At 45.5% G+C, this 25218-nt stretch overlaps 2 long non-coding RNA genes across 3 annotated transcripts; one reads left to right on the forward strand and one right to left on the reverse strand.

The window, feature by feature from the left end:
• The first annotated feature begins 1897 nt into the window (after positions 1 to 1897).
• LOC102394105 lies at positions 1898 to 24972 on the forward strand. Of its 2 annotated transcripts, none has more exons than XR_006641437.1 (3): positions 1898 to 3703; positions 4067 to 4175; positions 24853 to 24972. It is a non-coding gene; the product is annotated as an uncharacterized LOC102394105 (long non-coding RNA). The 2 variants fall into 2 exon arrangements; XR_006553537.1 differs by lacking the exon at positions 24853 to 24972 and adding an exon at positions 4799 to 4860.
• On the reverse strand, positions 15266 to 25218 carry LOC123466180. Its single transcript, XR_006641436.1, has 2 exons — positions 24231 to 25218; positions 15266 to 15474 (listed from the first exon to the last, which is right to left on the reverse strand). It is a non-coding gene; the product is annotated as an uncharacterized LOC123466180 (long non-coding RNA).

A 25218-nucleotide genomic window follows, 5' to 3' on the forward strand; every position in this document is an offset into this window, starting at 1 on the left:
CATCTATTTGCCATGAAGTGATGGGCCCCGATATTATGATCTTTGTTTTCTGAATGTTGAGCTTTAAGCCAACTTTTTTCACTCTCCCCTTTCACTTTCAATAAGAGGCTCTTTAGTTCCTCTTTGCTTTCTGCCGTATGGGTGGTGTCATCTGCATATCTGAGGTTCTTGATGTTTCTCCCAGCAATCTTGATTCCAGCTTGTGCTTCATCCAGTCCGGCATTTCGCTTGATGTACTCTGCATATAAGTTAAATAAGCAAGGTGACAATATACAGCCCTGATGTACTTCTTTCCCAATTTGGAGTCAGTCTGTTGTCCATGATCAGTTTTAACAGTTGCTGCTTGACCCGCATACAGATTTCTCAGGAGGTGGGTCAGGTGGTCTGGAATTCTCATCTCTTTCAGAATTTTCCACAGTTTGTTGTAATCCATACAGACAAAGGCTTTGGTGTAGTCAATAAAGCAGAAGTAGATGTTTTTCTAGAATTCTCTAGCTTTTTCGATCATCCAGTGGATGTTGGCAGTTTGATCTCTGGCTCCTCTGCCTTTTCTAAATCCACCTTGAACATCTGGAAGTTTATGGTTCACATACGGTTGAAGCCTGGCTTGGAGAATTTTGAGCGTTACTTTGCTAGCATGTGAGATGAGTGCAATTGTGCGGTAGTTTGAACATTCTTTGGCATTGCCTTTCTTTGGGATTGGAATGAAAACTGACCTTTTCCAGTCCTGTGGCCACTGCTGAGTTTTCCAGTATTGCTGGCATATTGAGTGCAGCACTTTCACAGCATCATCTTTCAGGATTTGAAATAGCTCAACTGGAATTCCATCACCTCCACTAGCTTTGTTCGTAGTGATGCTTCCTAAGGCCCACTTGACTTCACATTCCAGGATGTCTGGCTCAAGGTGAGTGAGCACACTATCGTGGTTATCTGGGTCATGCAGATTTTTTTGCATAGTTCTTCTGTGTATTCTTGCCACCTCTTCTTAATATCTTCTGCTTCTGTTAGGTCCCTACCATTTCTGTCCTTTATTGAGCCCATCTTTGCATGAAATGTTCCCTTGGTATCTCTAGTTTTCTTGAAGAGATCTCTAGTCTTCCCCATTCTATTGTTTTCCTCTATTTCTTTGGGTTGATCACTGAGAAAGGCTTCCTTATCTCTCCTTGCTATTCTTTAGAACTCTGCATTCAGATGCTTATATCTTTCCTTTTCTCCTTTATCTTTTGCTTCTCTTCTTTTCTCAGCTATTTGTTAAGACCTCCTTAGACAACCATTTTGCCTTTTTGGATTTCTTTTTCTTGGGGATGGTTTTGATCACTGCCTCCTGTACAATGTCATGAACCTCCATCTATAGTTCTTCAGGCCCTCTGTCTATCAGATCTAATCCCTTGAATCTATTTGTCACTTTCACTGTATAATCATTAAGGCATTTGATTTAGGTCATACCTGAATGGTCTAGTGGTTTTCCCTACTTTCTTCAATTTAAGTCTGAATTTGGCAATAAGGAGTTCATGATCTGAGCCACAGTCAGCTCCCGGTCTTGTTTTTGCTGACTCTATAGAGCTTCTCCATCTCTGGCTGCAAAGAGCACAATCAATCTGATTTTGGTATTGACCATCTGGTGACGTCCATGTGTAGAGTCTTCTCTGTTGTTAGAAGAGGGTGTTTGCTACAGCCAGTGCATTCACTTGGCAAAACTCTTTTAGCCTTTGACCTGCTTTGTTTTATATTCCAAGGGCTAATTTGCCTGTTAATCCAGGTATCTCTTGACTCCTACTTTTGCATTCCAGTCTCCTATGATGAAAAGGACATCTTTTTGGGGTGTTCCTATTACCATTTTCTTAATTGTTTTGGGTTTATTTTCAGTAGGTAGGTCTTATCCTTCTCTTGTTTCCTGGCTAGAGAAGTTCCTTTAGCATTTGTTGTAAAGCTGGTTTGGTGGTGCTGAATTCTCTTAACTTTTGCTTGTCTGGAAAGCTTTTGATTTCTCCATCAAATGTGAAGGAGGGTCTTGCTGAGTAGAATATTCTTGGTTGTAAGTTCTTTCCCTTTCATCACTTTAAATATATCATGCCATTCTCTTCTGGCTTGTAGAGTTTCTATTAAGAAATCAGTTGATAGCCTGATGGGAGTCCCTTGTATGGTTTTTGTCATTTTTCTCTTGCTGCTTTAATATTTTATCTCTCTCTTTAATTTTTGTTGGTTTGATTACTATGCGTCTCAAGGTCTCCTCCTTCCTGGGACACTGTGCTTCCTAGGTTTGGTTGACTATTTGCTTTCTCTTGTTCAGGAAGTTTTCAGTTATTAGCTCTGCAAATATTTTCTCAGGTCCTTTCTCTCTCTCTTCTCCTTCTGGGACCCCTATAATGCGAATGTTGATGTGTTTACTGTTGTCTCAGAGGTCTCTTAGGCTGTCTTCATTTCTTTTCATTCTTTCCTCTATCTTCTGTTCTGAGGCAGTGGGATTTCCACCAATCTATCCTGTAGGTCATTTATTCATTTTTCTGCCTCTGTTATTCTGCTACTTATTCCTTCTAGTGTATTAATTCATCTCTGCTTGTCTGTTCTGTAATTCTTCTAAGTCTTTAGTAAACATTCCTTGCATCTTCTGAACCTTTGCCTCCATCCTTGGCAGCTCAGCCAAGCTGTGCTTGGGAAAGGCTGAGTCATGGTGAGATCGCAGCTCTGCATAAATCTGAAAGTCATTAATCAAACACACTTGGATTAAACGCACTGAAATTGCACTAAAGAAGGTGGGTGGGAGAGTTCTGTTTGTCCACCCCATACACACTTTGGAGACTGGTTCTTTTTCAGTTGACCTTTGTGAGCACAGATTTCACTGAGAGCAAAAAAGAACATACATGTATCCTCCTTGGACAAACCTAAAATTACACACTTAGCACCAACAGGAGTTATGCAAGATAAATTAAAAACATTGAGGCAAGAGGCTTGGCACACAAAGAGAGTTTCATAAACACTCTCGCCCACGTTGGGGCGCACTGGGATCCCACACAGCTGGGTACCCGGCCCACACCTGGAAACCTGCTCTTGGGACCTTTGCTCTCTCAATCCCTCTCTTGAGTTTCTCTGAAGCAAGGAAGTGAATCTAGGTCCTGAGAAGCAGGTACTATGTCAAAATCATTTCACTGTATTCAAGAAAAAAGCAAGCATCCTCATTTTGCGGAGGATGACAGGCGCATGCCCAACAAAATTGTCAGCACTTGCTTTTCTCCTTTGGGGTTTCTCCTGCACTAGTTTCTTCATTCAAACTGCAGTAAATCTTCAGACCATTTCGACTCACCACCGTCTGGTTTTGCTCTGGGGAAACCCCCTCTCCATCCCCGAAGACCACCGCTTGGCTCATATATGGCTCAGAGGTGGCATCAACTACAGTGGGCACAACACGGGGAGGGGTACGCTCGGGATGTGGTGTTTCTCAACCTTCAGAAGCAGACTGCCCCTCCTACGAAGGGAAAACTGGGGACCGGAGCCTCTTTCTCTGCAAATCACAGTGCCGGAGCCTAGAAGCCAGTTCTTGCTGGCTTCTCTGCCCGTGGACCGGCCTCCACAGTGTGTGCCGCCGGTGACTTTGGGTCAGTTCCGCACTCCACCCAAGCGCCTGGAGCGCCCCTGCCCTCAGCTATGTCATCCAACACCCGCATGACACTGGTCACCAGGGCCCACAAGGGCATCGCCTTCAAAGGTAAGGATCTGGGAATATGCGCTCTAGCCAGAGGGAACTTTGTGTTTCTTTGGCTCAGAATCCTGGGCCCCTTTTCCTGGTAGTTCCGCAGCCTCTTTCTGATTGAACTTTGGGCAGCTGGGTTATATTTTAATACAATCTTACATAAACCACAAGATTGCAAAATGATCCAGAGGTCCCATATCTTCACCCATGGTGCAGCCTCCCCCAGTGGTGCCATCTTATTACAAAACTATAAGGCATTCTCAAACTGGGAACTTCACGCTGGCATAATACTACCAATTTTACTATTGTTTGTATCTTCTTATGGAATACCACCACATGAGTACTATTTATTCACGCCACTTTCCTTTTCTCCTGAAGGTTGCTGACACCACACCATTTCACATTCAAGCAGAGGTGACTCTGAAAACAAACTTCTTTGGCACCAGAGTTGTGTGCACAGAGCTCCTGCCTCTGATAAAGCCCCAAGGTGAGTCTGATTGGAGCCCAGACTGCAGTGCTTCTGGCAAGATCTGGGCCCACCTGGCTCTGGCCTCATCTACAGGCCCCCTGCCGCTCCTGCCCGCCCTCACTGGCCTCCACCGTGTCTCCACCCAGCCGGGTGTCCCGCACCCTGAGGTCCCTCCACACACTGCCCAGGTCCTTGGTGCTGTCTGTCCACCTGCTATTTGCACATCTGGCTCTTTCTTCTCTTTCCCATCTTAGCTCAGAGGTTTCCATCTCAAGAGGCCCTTGAGCTGCTCTGTGCCCAGCACAGGGGGAGTTCCCTCAGGAGTCCTTCCCCGACCTCCCCTGCCCCCTGCCCGCCTCTTGCGCAGCCTAGTGGGGCTGCACCACCAGTGCATCAGCACACCCCCACCCCCACCACAGTCTGCCCACCGCCTAGAAAATCCCCAGATCCAGGCACACATTCTGTCTTCTTACTTCTCTGTCCTCTCCAGATTTCCCCCTTCCTCCCCTGAATTGCCCCATCGAAAACACATATTTCCTAAGACTCATCCTTTCCCTGAGTCATCTTGGTCACTGATAACCTCATTCACCCACCAGGCACCCGGAGGTCACCTTGCCTGCCCACTTGTTGTCATTTAACAGGTCCTAAAGGAGTACGTCAAGGCTGTATATTGTCACCCTGCTTATTTAACCTATATGCAGAGTACATCATGAGAAACACTGGATGGAAGAAACACAAGCTGGAATCAAGATTGCTGGGAGAAATATCAATAACCTCAGATATGCAGATGACACCACCCTTATGGCAGAAAATGAAGAGGAACTAAAGAGCCTCTTGATGAAAGTGTAAGAGGAGAGTGAAAAAGTTGGCTTAAAGCTCAACATTCAGAAAACTAAGATCATGGCATCTGGTCCCATCACTTCCTGGGAAATAGATGGGGAAACAGTGCAAACAGTGTCAGACTTTATTTTTGGGGGGCTCCAAAATCACTGCAGATGGTGGCTGCAGCCATGAAATTAAAAGATGCTTACTCCTTGGAAGGAAAGTTATGACCAACCTAGATAGCATATTCAAAAGCAGAGACCCTTTGCCAACAAAGGTCCATCTGGTCAAGGCTATGGTTTTTCCTGTGGTCATGTATGGATGTGAGAGTTGGACTGTGAAGAAGGCTGAGCACCGAACAATTGATGCTTTTGAACTGTGGTGTTGGAGAAGCCTCTTGAGAGTTTCTTGGACTGCAAGGAGATCCAACCAATCCATTCTGAAGGAGATCAGCCCTGGGATTTCTTTGGAAGGAATGATGCTAAAGCTGAAAGTCCAGTACTTTGGCCACCTCAAGCAAAGAGTTGACTCATTGGAAAAGACTCTGATGCTGGGAAGGATTGGGGGCAGGAGGAGAATGGGACGACAGAGGATGAGATGGCTGGATGGCATCACTGACTCGATGGACATGAGTCTCAGTGAACTCCGGGAGTTGGTGATGGACAGGGAGGCCTGGCGTGCTGAGATTCACGGGGTCACAAAGAGTTGGACACGACTGAGCGACTGAACTGAACTGAAGAGTTGTCTGATTGAGTTTCTTTCCAGCCTTCTCCTCCATCCCAGCTTTACACACAGGCCTTCAGCTGTCATTTCTAGACAACTGTAAACCCTTCTAAGGGAACCCCTGCCCTTCCTGAGTCTCTTGCTTTCTGAGCAAGCTCACTGCCCCTCCCAAAAATCCTGAAGTGAAGTCCAAGCCCTTAGCATGGCTAGTAGAGATCTCTGTAATCCGATAACTGCCTTTCAGTGTGCTCAGTGTTCTGGACAAAACAAATTCATATTCCTTTGGGTTAAACTACTGTAATGTTTACATTGAAGTAGGGGCCAGGTGGGTTCCTGGGCTTCCTGGTGGCTCAGAGGTTAAAGCCTCTGCCTGTGTCTGCCTGCAATGGGGGAGATCTGGGTTCGATTCCTGGGTGGGGAAGATCCCCTGGAGAAGGAAATGGCAACCCACTCCAATATTCTTGCCCGGAGAATCCCATGGACAAAGGAGCCTGGCAGGCTATAGTCCATAGGGTCACACAGAGTTGGACATTACTGAAGCCCCTTAACACACACATGCACAGCATAAATTGGTCCACAGATTGACCTTGATCCAAGTTAATTCAGGTCATTTGAAGGGTACTTTTTGGGGCCTGTTCTGAACCAAAAAGGGCTCTTATCCTTAACTTTCTCTAGCAAACTTACTGAGGCAAACGATTTAGTCAAAGCTGCCAGTCTCTTCCTAATTGCTTTTTAGCACAGTTTTCACTTTTTGTTTTTTACTCAAAGAAGGAAGAAAATGGGCCTTGGACAGAAAGTACAGTAGTACAGTTAAGAGTATGAAGCCATTTATGTACATTTTCAGTGAATATAAAAATGATATCATTAAGTGTTCAGAAATAAAAGTAATGGTTTAGGTTTCATCACCCTCCCACCCCTCTTCCTAATCTTCTCCTCCCTTTCCTCATGAATAGACCCAGTTTTTGATATCAAAAACTGTTGTTGTTCAGTCACTCAGTCCTGTCTGACTCTTTGTGACCCCATGGACTGCAGCACGCCAGGCTTCTCTGTCCTTCACCAGCTCCCGGAGTCTGCTCAAACTCATGTCCATTGAGTCCGTGATGCCATCCAACCATCTCATCCTCTGTCGTCCCCTTCTCATATCATTGTGGTCCCCGCTTTTTTTGAATTCTGAGCTCTCAGCCATTAGCCAGGCTGTAACAGGACTATGTTCAACACCTAAGTTACTTCTAACTTTTGGAAATTATTAACAGAGCTGCTATAAACATCTGTGCATGGGTTTTCATGTAACAATAAAATTTCATTTATCTAAGATAGATGTCCTAATGTCCAATTTTTTCAACTCCATTTGTTAAAAAGACTTTTTAAAATAAAATTGACCACAAAATTATGGGCAATTGATATTTTACAGAGGTGTGCCTCTCTCTTGATTGTGTACCACGTCAAGATTATTCTAGCATCATAATAATTCTTGCGTATTTCTCTTTTCCAAAAATATTTTGGCTATATTAGTTCTTTTACAATTGCACATAAATTTTCGAATGTTAGTCTGTATGTACAAAAAAAAAACTTACTAAGATTTTGATTGAAATTGCATTAAATCATACAGCAATATGAGAACAACTGACATTTTACCTGAGTCTGTCAACTCATGAAAGCAATGTGTCCCTGCATTTAGGTCTTTTTTGTTAACCACCATCCACAGGATGCTCCAGGCTAGAATACTAAAGTGGGTTGCCGTGCCCTCCTCCAGGGGACCTTCCCCACTCATGGATCCAACGCAAGACTCCAATGTCTCCTGCTTTGGCAGGCCTGTTCTTTACCACTAGAGCCACCTGAGAAGCCTCTACACTCTGGTTCAAAGAAACCCCATCCTTTTGGAGGAACTTTGGACCTCTTGGTTTTTATGTTCTACCTTTTCCCCTTTCTTGTGCTAAATCTCTAAGCCACAGGTCTGAAGGTGGAGGCAGGGATGGTGACCCTTCTGAAAGGTTGCTGCTGCGAGCCCCATGTTATGCCTGGATTCCTGACCTCCCCAGGAGAGGATTTCAATTCAGGTCAGAGAGGAGGCTTGACACCTGGAGCTTCTTATGTAGCAAAGTCTTATTAAAGTATAATAGAGATAGTGCAAGCTTTTGACATAGACGCAGAAGGGGACAGAAAGAGTGCTCTCTTGCTAGTTTTTCACAAGGTGTTTTGTCTCTTAGCAAACTATTAATCAGATAAGAGAGACGCCTCAAGGCTGCGGGAGTTTCACCAGGCCCCTACCCCACAGTATGCACTTTTGAGATAGCATGGCAGGAGGTGCGTCATCCCCGACCCCCTGCTCCCCCCCAAACCAGCAACAGGCGGCACCATTTGAAGAAAGGTAAATTCCAAAGCAAATACATAGTTTTATTAATACAGCTTAAGAAAAACATTTCCATAAGAAAAACACGTTGGTTACCTCAAGGCAGAACCAGGTGTCCTCAGCACAGAATTAAAATATGCCTCTTTTAATTTTCTGTAGAGAAGGAAAAAAAAATGTCTGCCACTTGCACTTGGGGACTTCCGGCCTTTCTACCTGTTCAGTTTAGTCTCTCAGTCGTGTCCCACTCTGCCACCCCATGGACTGCAGCACGCCAGGCCTCCCTGTCCATCACCAACTCCCAGAGTTTACTCACACTCACGTCCATTGAGTCGGTGATGCCATCCAACCATCTCATCCTCTGACGTCCCCTTCTCCTCCTGCCCTCAATCTTTCCCGGCATCAGGGTCTTTTCAAATGAGTCGGTTCGTCGCATCAAGTGGCCAAAGTATTGGGGTTTCAGCTTCAACATCAGTCCTACCGATGAATATTCAGGACTGATCTCCTTTAGGATGAACTGGTTGGATCTCCTTGCAGTCCAAGGGATTCTCAAGAGTCTTCTCCAACACCACAGTTTAAGAGCATCAATTCTTCGGTGTTCAGCTTTCTTTATACTCCAACTCTTACATCCATGCTTGACTCTGGCAGGTCCTAAAGCAGGAGTGACCTTGACTGCAGGGAGCTTCACTCTGTCAGGCATCTGGGATAAGTGAGCTAAAAGGGGCTATCACCTCCTGCTCTCAGCATAATATTGATGTCTCTTATTGCATAACCCATTTAAACATCCTCAATTCACTTCCCCCCACTCTCCACATTTCATCAACTTTTTTTTTTTTTTGGAGTTATCACTATAACAGTGTTTATTAGTAGTAACAAAATCAGAATGACATATGTTACAATTGATTACTAAACACGGGTGGGCACAGCACCCTATCTATGGTTCTGAATAACAAGAATATGTGATCCTTCTGCTACAACCCTTAGGGTCAACATGCCCTTCCCAATCTGTGCTAGTTGCTTTGAAACTGCTTTCCTTTGGGAGCTTCTAGCTTTGCACAGGGAGAAGGCAATGGCAACCCACTCCAGTACGCTTGCCTGGAAAATCCCATGGACAGAGGAGCCTGGTGGGCTGCAGCTCATGGGGTCGCTAAGAGTCGGACACGACTGAGCGCCTTCACTTTCACTTTTCACTTTCATGCGTTGGAGAAGGAAATGGCAACCCACTCCAGTGTTCTTGCCTGGAGAATCCCAGTGACGGGGGAGCCTGGTGGGCTGCCGTCTATGGGGTGGCACAGAGTCGGACATGACTGAAGCGACTTAGCAGCAGCAGCAGCAGCAGCTCTGCACAGAAGCCTTAGTGCATTGCATCATACTAAAATAAGAATCCTTTGCTTTATTTGAATATATTGAGAATGTCCCTCTTATTCAAATTGTACTCCCGGAATTACAGCTTTTCAGAGAGCTAAAAGGACACATACAAATCTTTTATTTGTCATCAGATATTATCTCACCCACAATGGGCTTAAGAATATCAGTGACAGTGGAAAATGCCTGTCCTCCACATTTCTTCTTCTATTTCTAAGGTAAGAGAAGGGGAGAAGACCTCGCCCACCCCAAAAAATGGTCTAATTGCATTCAGAATAGATTTTTCTATTTCGTTAGGCAAGTAACAAACCCAGGAAATTCTAAATTCTAGAAGCTCATCTGTCAGCAGCTGGTTCCCCAGAGACCAAAAGAGTGCTTTCATTTAGCTGAAGGTTGCTATAGGCAGCCGTGACTTTTACCCATACTTTCTCATCCTTCAGAGGGATGTTAAGTTCCGTCACTGCTCATGCTGACTGCCCTCAGCAATACTCGCCTAACAAGTGCCTCCCCTTAGTCCACCCCCATCACACAGGTCGGGTTACACAGGCCCAGACTGGTGGCCTCTCTCAGCTGCTGACTAGACAATACAGCTGCGGTTGCTGTTCCTGCAAATTGGCCAGATAGGTGAAGACACAGTCTATTTCATCGGGCCTTTCGGAATTCTAACCAAAAAAGTTAAATTTATACTTAACTTTCTTGCATATCAGTTATCCCCTGACTTCCAGATCATAAATTGCAGATGGGTCCCAGAACTATAGTATAGCCAGAAAAACGAAGGTTGAAATTAAGTAGGGAAAAGATTGTAGAGTCACCCTGGCATCCTCCACACCCCTTCTTCCCCAGAGGAGAGAGGAATCTATCCGGGGGCTTCTTCCAAGGCTCCCATCATGCTGGTTGTGGGCATAAGCTCACAAATTTCTGTAAGCCAATGTTTGAGACAACCAGAGTTTCATTTCCTGTCCCAGTTCTGTATCAAACCTCTACTCTGAGCATGAAAGTGTGTTCCCTGGCCTGAGGAATATACCTCATCAGTCCAAATCATGCAGTGTCTTCTGCTCCAGTACCATAATACAACTTGGGCACAAGGATCTACTACTGGGTACATGGAGCCGCGCCCACAGACAGCATCCCACCTCATCAGGACATTTTCTACCTTCCCAGGGCTACTACCTGCAACTCACCTGCTCTGTGCCAATCCTTTGGCTCAAAGAATATGACTCATACCATGCAAAGACTTCTTCTCTCATGCTGTCAGATACAGCAGGAATGGGAGAGGCATGGATGAACAAGGATCCCGTCTCTCCATTCCTGCAGCACCCCCATTTGCACTCATCTCATGGGGCCAGGCTCCAGTTCGATTCCTGGGTTGGAAAGAGCCACTGGAGAAGGGATAGGCTACCCACTCCAGTATTCTTGGGCTTCCCTTGTGACTCAGCTGGTAAAGATCTGCCTGCAATGCAGGAGACCTGGGTTGGATCCCTAGGCTGGAAAGATCCCCTGGAGAAGGGGAAGGCTACCCACTCCAGTATTCTGGCCTGGAGAATTCCATGAACTGTATAGTCCATGGGGTTGCAAAGAGTCAGACACGACTGAGCAACTTTCACTTTCATAGGGCCAGGAAGCCCTTCAAATGAGCACACCTGAAAACACTCAGTGGTTCCAATTGCCTTCCAATTTTGGAAGTGGTTCTTCTAATGAGTCTTAAGTAGTTGTACTTTTAATTCCTCCTAACTTCCCATTTGACTCCCAGAGTATCATGCTCATGTGGCCATCCCTTAAATAGTCTAGTTTCTGCTGCCTGCCTCTGTCATCATACAGCCAGGACTTGATTCACCACTCCCGAGCTGATATAAACCCGAACCCAAAGAAACAAGCATCAGTTCAGCCCTGTGAACTGAGTTAATTTCACTGTCCTTCAACCTGATGCTCTCTGGTCAACTTGGAACTGCCATCCACAAACCCATCAGCCCTTTGCTGGTCAACAGAGGCCTGGCATAGAGCCCTGCCCAAGTGACCTAAGGTCCTCAGCTGGTTCCAGAGGAGGCCTTTGAGAAAAAGATGCTGTCTGCTCCTGAGTGCAGCAAGGAGTCCTCCAACCTTTGGAGCTCTTTCCTTGATATACCATTTTCATTTTCTTATGGAAATCTGGGGACTGCCCTCCCCATTATACCATGTCTTTCTCTTTAGTTACCCTAGGATCATGGTTAGGGCAGGTTACAAGATTGTCTAATGCCCTTCACTCATAGTGAAGTGAAGTGAAAGTCACTCAGCTGTGTCCGACTCTTTGCAACCCCATGGACTATACAGTCCATGAAATTCTCCAGACCAGAATACTGGAGTGGGTGGCCGTTCCCTTCTCCAGGGGATCTTCCCAACCCAGGGATCAAATCCAGGTCTTCCGCATTGCAGGTGGATGCTTCACTCACAGATGCAGTCTAAATTCATCTTGTAGGAAACTGGTACCTGGCTCTCCAGTGGTAATCGAGTCCAACATCTCAGCAAATTGGGTGTTCATTATTCTCATACATACCTTCCCAAGTAATGGTTTGTGTTGCATTTTAGGCAGAGTGGTGAACATGTCTAGCGGATGGGCCTTCAAAGCTCTTGAAAGCTGCAGCCCTGAACTGCAGCAGAAATTGAGAAGTGAGACCATCACAGAGGAGGAGCTGGTGGGGCTCATGAACAAGTTTGTGGAAGACACAAAGAACGGGGTGCAAGGAAGGAGGGCTGGCCGGATAGTAATATATATGGAGTGGCAAAAATTGGCATCATGGCCCTGTCCAGAATCCAAGCCAGGAAACTGAGTGAGCAGAGATGAGGAAACAAGATCCTCCTGAATGCCTGCTGCCCAGGGTGGGTGAGAACCGACATGGGGGGATCCAAAGCCCCCAAAAGCCCAGAAGAAGGAATAGAGACCCCCGTGTACTTGGCCCTTCTGCCCTCGGATGCCGAGGGGCCTCATGGACAGTTTATCCATGAGAAAAAAGTTGCAAAATGGCAATGCATGCCTGAGTTCTACCCATAGGCCCCACTTGGTTACCTGTCCTGATAAGACTAAGAAAATACAGTGTTCAAAATATCTCCCCATGAAAAAAATCAAGTGTGCCTACCTCTATGTAAATTTCAAAGCCACTTTGAAATGGCTACTATTCTGTGAGATCTTTTGTGATTTCTTATGTGATCCCAGGGAATAAAAGAAGAATGGATGACAAATAATGAATAAACATCAATAGATGAATACATGGTTCTTTATAAATGTCTGTTTGTTCCAACTGATTATATGCAGAACCAGCTCAGAAGTCTAACAGACCAAAATGTAGGTCAAGGAAAGTGAGAGTACTACTTGGGGAAAGAATTATCATCAATAGGGCCAGATGGGAAATACTTTTAGTTTTCAGGTTCAAGTGGTCTCTGTGAGAACTGTTCACCTCCTCTCTTTTACCAAGAAAGTAGCCAGAGACAATATATAAACCAACAAGCATGGCCATGTTGGGTCTGCCAGCTTTAGCTGACCAGCCTCTAGTATAACATGGACCACACCGTGAGGGAAAACATCTGCTCTGGTGCCTGTAAACACCAAACTCATTGGGAAAAAAAGCAATGTAGATGTGAAATGTGAGGGGGTGCTGGTATGAAAGATAACATCCTACAAGAATCTGAGACAATGGGGAAAACTGAGAATGGGTGGGTATTAGAGATCTCTGTCAAACCTCTTCAGGGTGAATGTGTCATTTTTGTGGGATGAGGTGTCAGGAGGTCTGCAACATTAGCATGGTTCTGCAAAATACACACAGAAGTGGAACACATAACTAGAGTAACATATTCATAACAGTTGAACCTAGATGGGAGGACACCTGGGTGACCACCTTACTATGCTTTAAGTTTTCTGTTTAAAATCTTTGAACTGAAACAGCCTGGCTCTGCCCTTTCCTGTGCAACCTTGAGCAAAATCCCGCATCTACTCTATCCCCTAAATTGTAGAATGAAGAGAACAGTCATAGGATTGCTGTAAATTGTCCAGATATCGGTGATAGTGCTGAAAATACATTGGAGGTGCCAAGTGTCCTATGTCATGAGTCCCTGTAAGAGGGGCGCAGCTGCACCCAGGGCCTTGATGAGAAGCTTCCTGCTGCCCAGAACTACGTCTGGGTCCCCAAGGCCCCAAAGACAGTCTGCCACATCGCCTCTTCACAGAAGCTCCGTGTTGCACAGATGCCCCTTCTGTCATGGTTACCTGACACTGTCCACCTCTCATTGTCAGCCCTGGGGAAGTAAAAAGGGACAGCCCCTGAAGGCAAAGGCAGGGCCCTTCCTGAAGAGTCAGGTTGACTTCACAACTGTAGGCCTTCAACTAGTCTGTTATTTTCCTCCCCCACACCCCACACCATATGACAGCAGAGGATCATCAATGTCTAGACCAACAGTCAGCATCACACCTGCTAGTTTGGAAATGGACAGTGGAATCACAATGATCATGCACCCTTAGTTCCAGAAAAATAAAGCCCATGTGATAAACCAGTTGTTAACTGTGACCTAAGACAAATCAAAATGTATGCACTTTCAACAAACCTAGGGATATGTAACTTTTAAATGCAACATTCCAATTATGACCCTGCACAGTTAGAGGTTCATAAACAACCCCTCAATATGGGACACACTGAATTCCAGAGTCAGATAGCCTGCCCACACAGAAAGTCTAATCACAGGACCTATTGTCAAAAGCTGAGTTTCTATCAAGAGAGCAGGCAGAGCTGTGTCCTTAGAAGTAGTTGTATTGTTGCTCAGTCACTCAGTCATGTCCAACTCTTTGCGACCCCATGGACTGCAGCACGCCAGGCTTCCTGTCCTCCACCACCTCCTGGAGCTTGCTCAGACTCGTGTCCATTGAGTCGGTGATGCCATCCAACATTTCATCTTCTGTCGCCCCCTTCTCTTGCCTTCAGTCTTTCCCAGCATCAGAGTCTGTTCCAATGAGTCAGCTCTTTGCATCAGGTGACCAAAGTATTGGAGCTACAGCTTCCGCATCAGTCCCTCCAATGAATATTCAGGGTTGATTTTCTTTTGAATGGACCTAAATGGATTTAACCTCCTTGTTATCCAAGGGACTCTCAAGAGTCTTCTCCAACACCGCAATTCAAAGCAGTTACCCTAAGTAATTTTATTGCATCTTAGGAAGAAGCAACCATTCCAATTCTGCGGGTTTGAAGGACCCAGCAAAAGATAGTAACTACTCCTTCCTCTTTTTGGAGACCTACATGTGCATGCATGCAGCACCTCTAATGATTTTTATTCCTCTGCCAGGAATCCCTAGTCCCCTAATGACCATTCACCAAGCAGTTTTGTTTGGAGGACGTTCACCACTCCACCCTGCAAACCACAGTGTATCTCAGAGGGGAATCAAGAGAGGGCTGTGTCCTGGTTTGGCTCAGGATGCTGCACCAGGAAGGGGTGCAGTCAGGAGTGGTCATTAGGAACCTTCTGGAACATCTGGCCCCTCCTCGGAGGGAGGGAAAGGGGCGGGTTCTCCTTCTCAAGTCACAACACTGGACCCGGGAACACAGTCCTTGGCTTTTCTGCCTGTGATGGGCCTCCACATCCCACTCTGCCCCACTACGGGTGGCCCCCAGCCTGGTAAGCTCTACTAACTGGAAAGGGTCCCGTGCACCCTGCCATGTCTATGTCCAGTACCCCCATGGCGCTGGTCACCAGAGCCAACAAGGGCATCAGCCTTGCCGTTGTGCGTGACCTCTGCTGGCAGATCCTGGCATGCTACCTGACACGCTGTCGCCTGGGCTGCAGTCCTCGTTTTGCCCCAAATAAAACTTAACTCGCAACTCTCACATTGGGCATCTTTTTTAGTTGACAGGTTCAAACACATCTTTATTCATCAAAATAGGAACCGCTACAATCAATACGTTTCTGCCAATGGGAAATAAGTTTGTTCATTCCTGTAGCATAATTCCATGCTTCAGGATTCAGTGAACTCTTGGAAAGCATTTTCTGCCTCTTCTGGTTGTGGAAGCGTTTCCTCTCTGATATTTCAGCCATGTACATGAAGTGCTTTAAAGTGAAAAGTAAGTGGTGAAATTACTGTTCACATATTTTATTTAACCCACCACAACCAGAACATCATCCCTGTAATATGTACTGAGAATGGAAGTTAGTGAGATAATTTATCATTTTCAGTTGTGCTGTGTGTTCCTTGCTGCACAGGCTGTCTCTCGCTGCGGAGCTCAGGTTTCTCACGGCGGTGGCTTCTCTTGTTGCAGAGCACAGGCTCCTGAGCACAGGCTCCTGAGCACAGGCTCAGTAGTTGTGGTGCATGGACTTAGTCGTCCCTCAGCATGTGGGATCTTCCCACACCAGGGATCAAACCCATGTCCCCTCCATTGGCAGGCAGATTCTCAACCACTGGACCACAAAGGAAGTCCAGTCTTGACATTTTAAGAGTTACAGCACATCACAGTTTAGACTGTTTACCTGTCAAGTGCTTGGTGACTTCCAAACTAGGCAGCATGGCTTTTTGTTTTTTTCTTCAAAATAATGATGCAGTCTTTCCTCAAGTATGTGAAGATGTTACTCGACTAATTACAATTCTCCTTCAGGATTCAATTTTTAAGACTGACTAGTGACTGCTCTGGAGAAGGCAATGGCACCCCACTCCAGTACTCTTGCCTGGGAAATCCCATGGACGGAGGAGCCTAGTAAGCTGCAGTCCATGGGGTCGCGAAGAGTCAGACACGACTGAGCGACTTCACTTTCACTTGTCACTTTCATGCATTGGAGAAGGAAATGGCAACCCACTCCAGTGTTCTTGCCTGAAGAATCCCAGGGACGGGGGAGCCCTGGTGGGCTGCCATCTATGGGGTGGCACAGAGTCGGACACGACTGAAGTGACTTAGCAGCAGCAGCAGTGACTGCTAGTATACAATTTCTAATTTTTTTTTCAAAAGTTGAATTTTTGCCTTAAATGCACAAACTTTTAAAACATAGCTCAGTTGGTAAAAAATCTGCTTGCAATGCAGAGACCCCAGTTCGATTCCTGGGCCGGGCAGATCCCCTGCAGAAGGGAAAAGCTACCCACTCCAGTATTCTGGCCTGGAGAATTCCATCGACTATATAGTCCATGGGGTGGCAAAGAGTCGGATACGACTGACTTTCACTTTCATAAACACACATACACTGTACATTGTAAACCAAAATCTCAGAAGCAAAACCTGAAATAAGGAAAGATTGATTAATATTTGGGGTTTGTTAGGACTGCATCCAGGAGACATAGATTCAAGAAGTACTTTAATTGTGTGCCACTAGACTATGAATCTGTCTGGCAAATTGTCGAACCCTGAAATCACTGACATAACCCTCAGGTCAGGTTCACGGTAATTCAGATGGCTTATATTGGAGAATCCGTATGCTTCTGTCTCGTTGGCTAACGTGTTCAAAATGGGATTGAACCTCCTGTTCAGCGTTCTTGTTCCTTGTTCCAACATGCCCGAGGAGGGTCAGATATCTTCCAGAACCTTTCTTTAGGTATTATTACTTCCCCCTTTCCATTTTTTTTCTTGGCTATTGCTTTTGCAGACTTCCACGATCAAATAAATGCAGACATTTACCATCATCAGGATTCCCAACAACTTTATTCTTCGACGTCCAACACTCATTTCTCATATCTTGTCCGGGAGCAGCTCCTGCTCGGCGGGGCGGGGGCGGGAGATCGCGGCTGCATCCACGTCGGGGCCGCTCCGTGCGGCTCAGCCCGGCGACCACCGCCGCTCTTGTTCTATGAGTGCGCCCGCTAGAGGGCAGCCCGGCGGCGTCGGCGGCGGGGTGGCTCCGCCTCGGCTCGGCTCGGCCCCAGCCTCGGCTCAGCGCCAGCACTTGCCGCCTCGGCCGCTGCCTGGCTCCCGGCTCTGGCTCATTTGTGCCTATGCAGATTTGATGTTGGTACATAGTAGAAAACCTCAAGAGATGATTGATACTTGGTCTCGGTTGCAGAGTGCTCCTTTAAATGCTGAATTATGTGCAAACTACATTTTACATAGAAATGTATCTCAAATAGTTCCCATTTGTGTTCTCTTCCATTAGAGGTCATTTCTATGTAAAACCATCAAAATTGCCTTTATAGGTCATGTCCATTTGACGGCCTCTAAACCCTTCAGTTCAGATGGTAAAGCGTCTGTCTGCAATGCGGGAGACCTGGGTTCCGATCCCTGGGTCGGGAAGATCCCCTGGAGGAGGAAATGGCAACCCACTCCAGTATTTTTGCCTGGAGAATCCCATGGATGGAGAAGCCTGGGGAGCTACAGTCCACGGGGTCACAAAGAGTCGGACACGACTGAACGACTTCACTCACTCAGACTACAAAATAGAAGGAAGCATATAAAGGCAAAAAAAAAAAAAGTAAGGTCACAGTTACAGAAGTTGTTTGCCAAGAATTATGATTGGAGCTGGCAAAAAACTAAGGGTTTTGTTTTTTGTTTTTTTCATTAAACAAGGATTGGTTGAGTTCCGCAATGTTTACAAAGGTGCAAGTGGGAATCTGAGAAAACGAGGTTGAGGGTAGCAGGTGTTCCCCTGGATTTGATACAGTTCAGAAAGATTCAGTTCTTAGTGATACAGGGACATGTCAGAGCCCAGATCCTCAATGGCTGCCCAACCCCATTATGTTTGTGTGAACTATGATTATTCCACCAGGACTCAAATCTGTCATCCACACACAGATATAAAACGTATTGTCAGGTCTTCCCTGGTGGTCCAGTGCTTAAGACTTCAAGCTGTCAATGAAGGGAACATGAGTTCCATCCCCAGTTGATGACGTTCCACATGGCACACACCCAAAAACTGTATTTTCATATGGTCCGTGCCATATTCTTTAAGTTCACACATGCAAATATTAAAAATACATATAAGACCAGAGTTGACCTAATCCTTACCTGATGATTGACGTCATATTATGTTGGGACTGTCAGTCTGGAGAGTCAGACGACTTTCCAACTCACAGTAGCCAGCCAAGATGGTCCCTTGAGCCCCACCGCCTATTCAAACCCTTTGCAGTCCCCTCCCACATTAGACCAGAATTGGCCTGTGTGACCAACAGCCATGGCAGAGTAGTGGTATGTAATTTATGAAACTAGGTCATAAAAGACCCTTTTTGCCTTCTGTCTTTATCACTGTTCCCTGGATCAGTCACTCTGGAGGAAGCCAGCAGCAACATCTTGAAGATGCCCAAAGAGCCTACAGAAAGGTCCACTTGGCTAAGAAGTGAAGCCTCCAACCAAGAGCCACATGAGCCAATAAACTTGGAAGGGATCCTCCAGCTGAGGTCGGGCCTTTAGAAGATACACTCCAACTGACATCTTGATTACAACCTCACAAGCCTTGAGCCAGAACTGCCCAGCTAAGCCAATACCAAATTCCTCATCTATGGAAACTGGGAAAACAAATGTTTCTTGATTTAATCACTGCTGCTGCTGCTAAGTCGCTTCAGTCGTGTCCAACTCTGTGTGACCCCACAGACGGCAACCCATCAGGCTCCACCATCCCTAGGATTCTCCAGGCAAGAACACTGGAGCGGGTTGCCATTTCCTTCTCCAATGCATGAAAGTGAAAACTGAAAGTGAAGTCACTCAGTCGTGTCTGACTCTTAGCGACCCCATGGACTGCAGCCTACCAGGCTCCTCCGTCCCCGGGATTTTCCAGGCAAGAGCACTGGAGTGCGGTGCCATTGCCTTCTCCAATTTAATCACTAAGTTTCATTACTTTGTAATAGAATGAAAAGTTACCAATACACAGCTTTAATTTTAAAATTAAAATTGTCAATGGGGAATCTATATCTGTAAAATTTTGTTTAGATATAATTTACTTAAGGTATTGAAGACTTTTATAGCGTCACAAATTTGGTATTACAGATTACATATTTTTTCAGTTCAGTTCAGTAACTCAGTCGTGTCCAACTCTTTGCAACCCCATGAACTGCAGCACACCAGGCCTCCCTGTCCATCACCAACTCCCGGGGTTCACCCAAACCCATGTCCATTGAGTCAGTGATGCCATCCAACCATCTCATCATCTGTCGTCCCCTTCTCCTCCTGCCCTCAATCTTGCCCAGCCTCAGGGTCTTTTCAAATGAGTCAGCTCTTCGCATTAGGTGGCCAAAGTATTGCAGTTTCAGTTTCAACATTAGTCCTTCCAATGAACACCCAGGACTGATCTCCTTTAGAATGGACTGGTTGGATCTCCTGGCAGTTCAAGGGACTCTCATGAGTATATATTTTATACCAACCATTTCTTAGCACTTTAAAACAAAATTTTTATATTAAGTATTGATGAGCAAAATAGAACACTGAAATGTTTTACTAAGTAAAAATTCCAAACACTGAAATGTTTTACCTAGTTAAAATTCTGAAATTTTGACAATAATTATAATTACTTATAATCTTTAAAAGTGACTTCTAAAGCCAATATTCTATCAATTTCATTATGTTCAATTAATACCTGTTCAATATAAAATACCACCAAAAATCAGACTTGCTAAATGTGAAGTTCAAAAGCCAATGAGATGCTACAAAACAAGTAAACCTTAAAACACAATGTGAAAGAAATCATTTAGTCACAAAGAGCACATAACTTATGACTCCATCCATGTGAAGTGTTCCATATAGGCATAACAACAGACAGAAATTAGATCAGGGGTTGCCTAGGGCTGGGGGAAAGGATGCAACCACCAATAGGTATGGGATATCTTCGGGGAGCGGGGCACAGGTGGGGCCATGAAACTGTCCTAAACCTGTGGTGATGGTTGCACAATTACGTGAACATATCAAAACCATTGAAATGTATGCTTTAAATGGGTGTATTATTCAGTATTACCTCATAATAAAGGACAGGTTCAAAGAATAACAGTTGCTAAAAAGCAGGGGACAAATACATCTTTTGACAGCAGCACAAAGATTCTTCCCCAAGGAATATAACGTCTCTGGAAACTGCTCAAACAATCTTCTCTTTGATAGACCACTGATAACTGGGAGTACCCATCAGTGGAGAACAGCGAGAAAGCTGTGAAAGAACATTAGTGTGGCTACCAAGATGCTTTCAAGTCTGCTTCCAAAAGGGGTCCCTCAAGTTTGGCTCCATTAGAAAGCCTCCTGTCATAATAAGTTGAGCTGCAGTATTAAATGCTGGTCAAGAATCCACCTGCAATGCAGGAGACACATGAGACATGGGTTTGATCTCTGGGCCAGGAAGACCCCCTGGAGGAGGGCATGGCAGCCTACTTCAGTATTCTTACCTGGAGAAACCCATGGACAGAGGGGAAGTCCAAAGTGTCTCAAAGAGTTGGACACAACTACACAACTCAGCATACACACATTAAATGCTGAGAGCAGGAACTCAATAAAGATTATCTACCATTTTTTTTAAAGCCAGGAAGGGAGGGAAAGGAAAGAAAGCTAACAATCCAATCAAGTTTCTTTAGAGACACTTACTAATATCACATAACAAAAAACATAAAGTTATCATATATAATTTCTATGATGACAGAAAACATGTAAGAGCAAATGATAGAAAAAGAAAACCAAACGCTATATATGTAAGCAAGAATCCTTAACTGTGAACCAAAATCACAACTAGCTGTTGAACAACCAACGACAGGCGGATGCTAAAGTGAAGTGAAGTGAAAGCCATTCAGTCGTGTCTGACTCTTTGCCACCCCATGGACTATAGAGTCCATGGAATTATAGTCCATGGAATTCTCCTGGCCAGAATACTGGAGTGGGTAGCCTTTCCCTTTTCCAGGGGATCTTCCCAACCCAGGGATCGAACCCAGGTCTCCCACATTGCAGGCAGATTCTTTACCAGCTGAGGCAGCAGGGAAGCCCAGAAGGATGCTGCTGCTGCTGCCAAGTCGCTTCAGTCGTGTCCGACTCTGTGTGACCCCAGAGACAGCAGCCCACCAGGCTCCCCCGTCCCTGGGATTCTCCAGGCAAGAACACTGGAGTGGCTTGCCATTTCCTTCTCCAATGCGTGAAAGTGAAAAGTGAAAGTGAAGTCGCTCAGTCCTGTCTGACTTTTTGCGACCCCATGGACTGCAGCTCACCAGGCTCCTCCATCCCTGGGATTCTCCAGGCAAGAGTTCTGGAGTGCTGGAACCTACCAAAAAAAGGATACCCCGTGTCCAGAGACAAAGCAGAAGCCATAGCAAAATGGTCGGAGGGGAACAATTATGATAAAATCAAGTCCCATACTCATCAGGTAGGCAACAAACTGGAGAACGATAATACCAAAGAAATTCTCCCACTGTCGTGAAGGTTCTGAATCCCATATCAGGTTTCCCAGCCTGGAGATCCAACAAAGGGCCTGGGAACCCCCTGAGAATCTGCCCTTGAAGACCAAAGGATTTGATTACAAGACTTTCACAGGACTGGGGGAAACAGAGATTCCAGTCTTGGAGGGCTCAACAAAACCTTGCCTGAACCAAGACTCGGAGGAAAAGAGCAGGAGAGTGAACCAAAATACCTGCTGGTGTTGTAGGGTCTCCTGTGGAGGCACGGCTTGGCAGGGGTTCACCACTGGGATGGGGGACCAGTCTGGGAAGGTCCCCTTTGGCATAAACCCTCTTGGCAGTCACCATTGATGACACAGCCTGTAAACCTAAGGTCTGGGTCACCTCAGGCCAAAAGAAATACCAGGAAGGGACCACAATCCCACCTCAGTTCAGTCACTCGGTCGTGTCCGACTCTCTGACCCCAAGAACTGCAGCACACCAGGCCTCCCTGTCCATCACCAACTCCCGGAGCTTGCTCAAACTCATGTCCATTGAGTTGGTGATGCCATCTAACCATCTCATCCTCCGTCATCCCTTCTCCTCCTCCCTTCAATCTTTCCCAGCATCAGGGTCTTTTTCAGTGAGTCAGTTTTTCGCTTCGGGTGGCCAAAGTATTAGAATTTCAGCTTTAGCATCAGTCCTACCAATGAAAATTCAGGACTGATCTCCTTTAGGATGGACTGGTTGGATCTCCTTGCAGTGCAAGGGACTCTCAAGAGTCTTCTCCAACACCACAGTTCAAAAGCATCAATTCTGCACTCAGCTTTCTTTACAGTCGAACTCTCACATCCATACATGACTACCGGAAAAACCATAGCCTTGAGTAGAAGGACATTTGTTGGCAAAGTAATGTCTCTGCTTTTTAATATTCTGTCTAGGTTGGTCATAACTTTTCTTCCAAGGAGTAAGCGTCTTTTAATTTCATGGCTGCAGTCACCATCTGCAGTGATTTTGGAACCCAAGAAAATAAAGTGTGCCACTGTTTCTGCAGTGGGACTTCCCTCATAGCTCACTAGGTAAATCATCTGCCTGTAGTACAGGAGATTCAGGTTCAATTCCTGAGTGGGGAAGATGCCCTGGAGAAGAAAATGGCAACCCACTCCAGTATTCTTGCCTGGAGAATCCCATGAGGAACCTGCAGGCTACAGTCCATGGGATCCCAAGAGTCTGACACGACTTAGCGACTAAACCACCACTGTTTCCACTGTTTCCACTGTTTCTCCATCTATTTGCCATGAAGTGATGGGACCGGATGCCGTGATCTTAATTTTCTTAATGTTGAGCTTTAAGCCAACTTTTTCACTCTCCTCTTTCACTTTCATCAAGAGGCTCTTTCATCTTCACTTTCTGCCATAATGATGGTATCATCTGCATATCTAAGGTTATTGATATTTCTCCCAACGTCCTTGATTCCAGCTTGTGCTTCATCCAGCCCAGGATTTCTCATGATGTACTCTGCATAGAAATTAAATACAAAGGGTAACAATATAGAGCCTTGACATACTCTTTTCCCAATTGGAACCAGTCTGTTGTTCCATGCCCAGTTCTAACTGTTGCTTCCTGACCTGCATACAGATTTCTCAAGGGGCAGTTCAGGGGGTCTGGTATTCCCATCTCTTTCAGAATTTTCCAGTTTGTTGTGATCCACACAGTCAAAGGCTTTGGCATAATCAATAAAGCAGAGATAGATATTTTTCTGGAATTCTCTTGCTTTTTTGATGATCCAGCAGATGTTGGCAATTTGATCTCTGGTTCCTCTGCCTTTTCTAAAACCAGCTGGAACATCTGGAGGTTCAGGGTTCACATACTGTTGAAGCCTGGCTTGGAGATTTTTGAGCATTACTTTGCTAGCATGTGAGATGAGTGCAATTGTGTGGTAGTTTGAACATTTGGCATTGCCTTTCTTTGGGACTGCAGTGAAAACTGACCTTTTTCCAGTCATGTGGCCACGGCTGAGTTTTCCAAATTTGCTGGCATATTGAGTGCAGCACTTTCACAGCATCATCTATTAGGATTTGAAATAGCTCAACTGGAATGCCGTCACCTCCACTAGCTTTGTTGCTAGTGATTATTCTTAAGGCCCACTTGACCTCACATTCCAGAATGTCTGGCTTTAGGTGAGTGATCACACCATCGTGATTATCTGAGTTGTGAAGATCTTTTTTGTACAGTTCTTCTGTGTGTTCTTGCCATCTCTTCTTAATATCTTCTGCTTTTGTTAGGTCCATACCATTTCTTTCCTTTATCCTTACCCTCCTACCTGTTACCCTCTCACTTTTCTTTCAATGACACTCCTGTGTTAGGAGCTGGGAGAGGGCGCTGTAGCCCCTGGTCTTCCCAGCATGTTACTTCCCTTTGCATGCTACTTCTGCCTCACAAACAAGGGTAGTCCAGGCTCCAGCATTCTCAGGATGCCCAGCCCAAGGTAGAGCCTTGGTCCCACAAGTGAGGGCTGGGTTGGAGAAGGAAGTCCTAACCTCCTAGGTACACTTACCAGGAACTGAACCTCTGCAGCAGGTAGCTGAGGAACAGGATGAGAAATGTGATGTCATCCGCATGGTGGGAAGATGCCACAGCCCCTTGGCAGGGAGGGAGTCCTGCGTCTCAGATGCACCATCCCAGAGTGAAGTTTCCATTGCTACGGTCAGAAAGGAGGAAAGGAAGGAGCAGTCATGGTTGAAATAGATTCTTTCTGTTCTCACCTGAGTTTTTGGAGATAGTCTGGAAAAAAATGTTTCTTCATTTGCTGCACACACTCAGGACCATTTCCAGAGATTTTAAATAGTTCAGTTTTGAAAATACTTTTCACAAGTCATGCTGGGTAATAGGTTCACAGACTTCTTCCTCTGGTCATGACTTCTTTATTGAGTTTGAGTGAAATAGTTCATTCTGGTAATTTCTAAAATAATTAGATGTAGCTTAATTTTTAAAAACATTAGAAGTAACATGTTGTTACTTATAATAATAAAAAAGATAAAACTCATTGAGGAACCCCCTCCCAAAATACATTCCCTTCCTTCCCTAATGTCCTCTTTCAAGAGGTCAGTCCTGTCCCCAATTGGGTATCATCCTTCTCGTGCTCGCCTTTCTATGTACTGATTTGTGCTCTATTTTAGGCAGAGTGGTGAATGTATCCAGCTTTGTCAGTGTCAACTCTCTAAAGAAATGCAGCCCTGAACTGCAGCAGAAGTTTCAAAGTGAGACCATCACGGAGGAGGAGCTGGTGGGGCTCATGAACAAGTTTGTGGAAGACACAAAGAACGGGGTGCACAGGAAGGAGGGCTGGCCCGATACCGCATATGGAGTGTTGAAAATCGGAGTCACAGTCCTGTCCAGAATCCACGCCAGGAAACTGAGTGAGCAGAGAGAAGGGGACAAGATCCTCCTGAATGCCTGCTGCCCAGGATGGGTGAGAACCAACAAGGGTTGGGGCGGACACAAAGCCTTAAGAGCCCCAAAAGAAGGAGCAGAGACTCCTTGGC

The sequence above is a fragment of the Bubalus bubalis genome, chromosome 1, assembly GCF_019923935.1.
Source record: "Bubalus bubalis isolate 160015118507 breed Murrah chromosome 1, NDDB_SH_1, whole genome shotgun sequence".
Classification (NCBI taxonomy): Eukaryota; Metazoa; Chordata; class Mammalia; order Artiodactyla; family Bovidae; genus Bubalus; species Bubalus bubalis.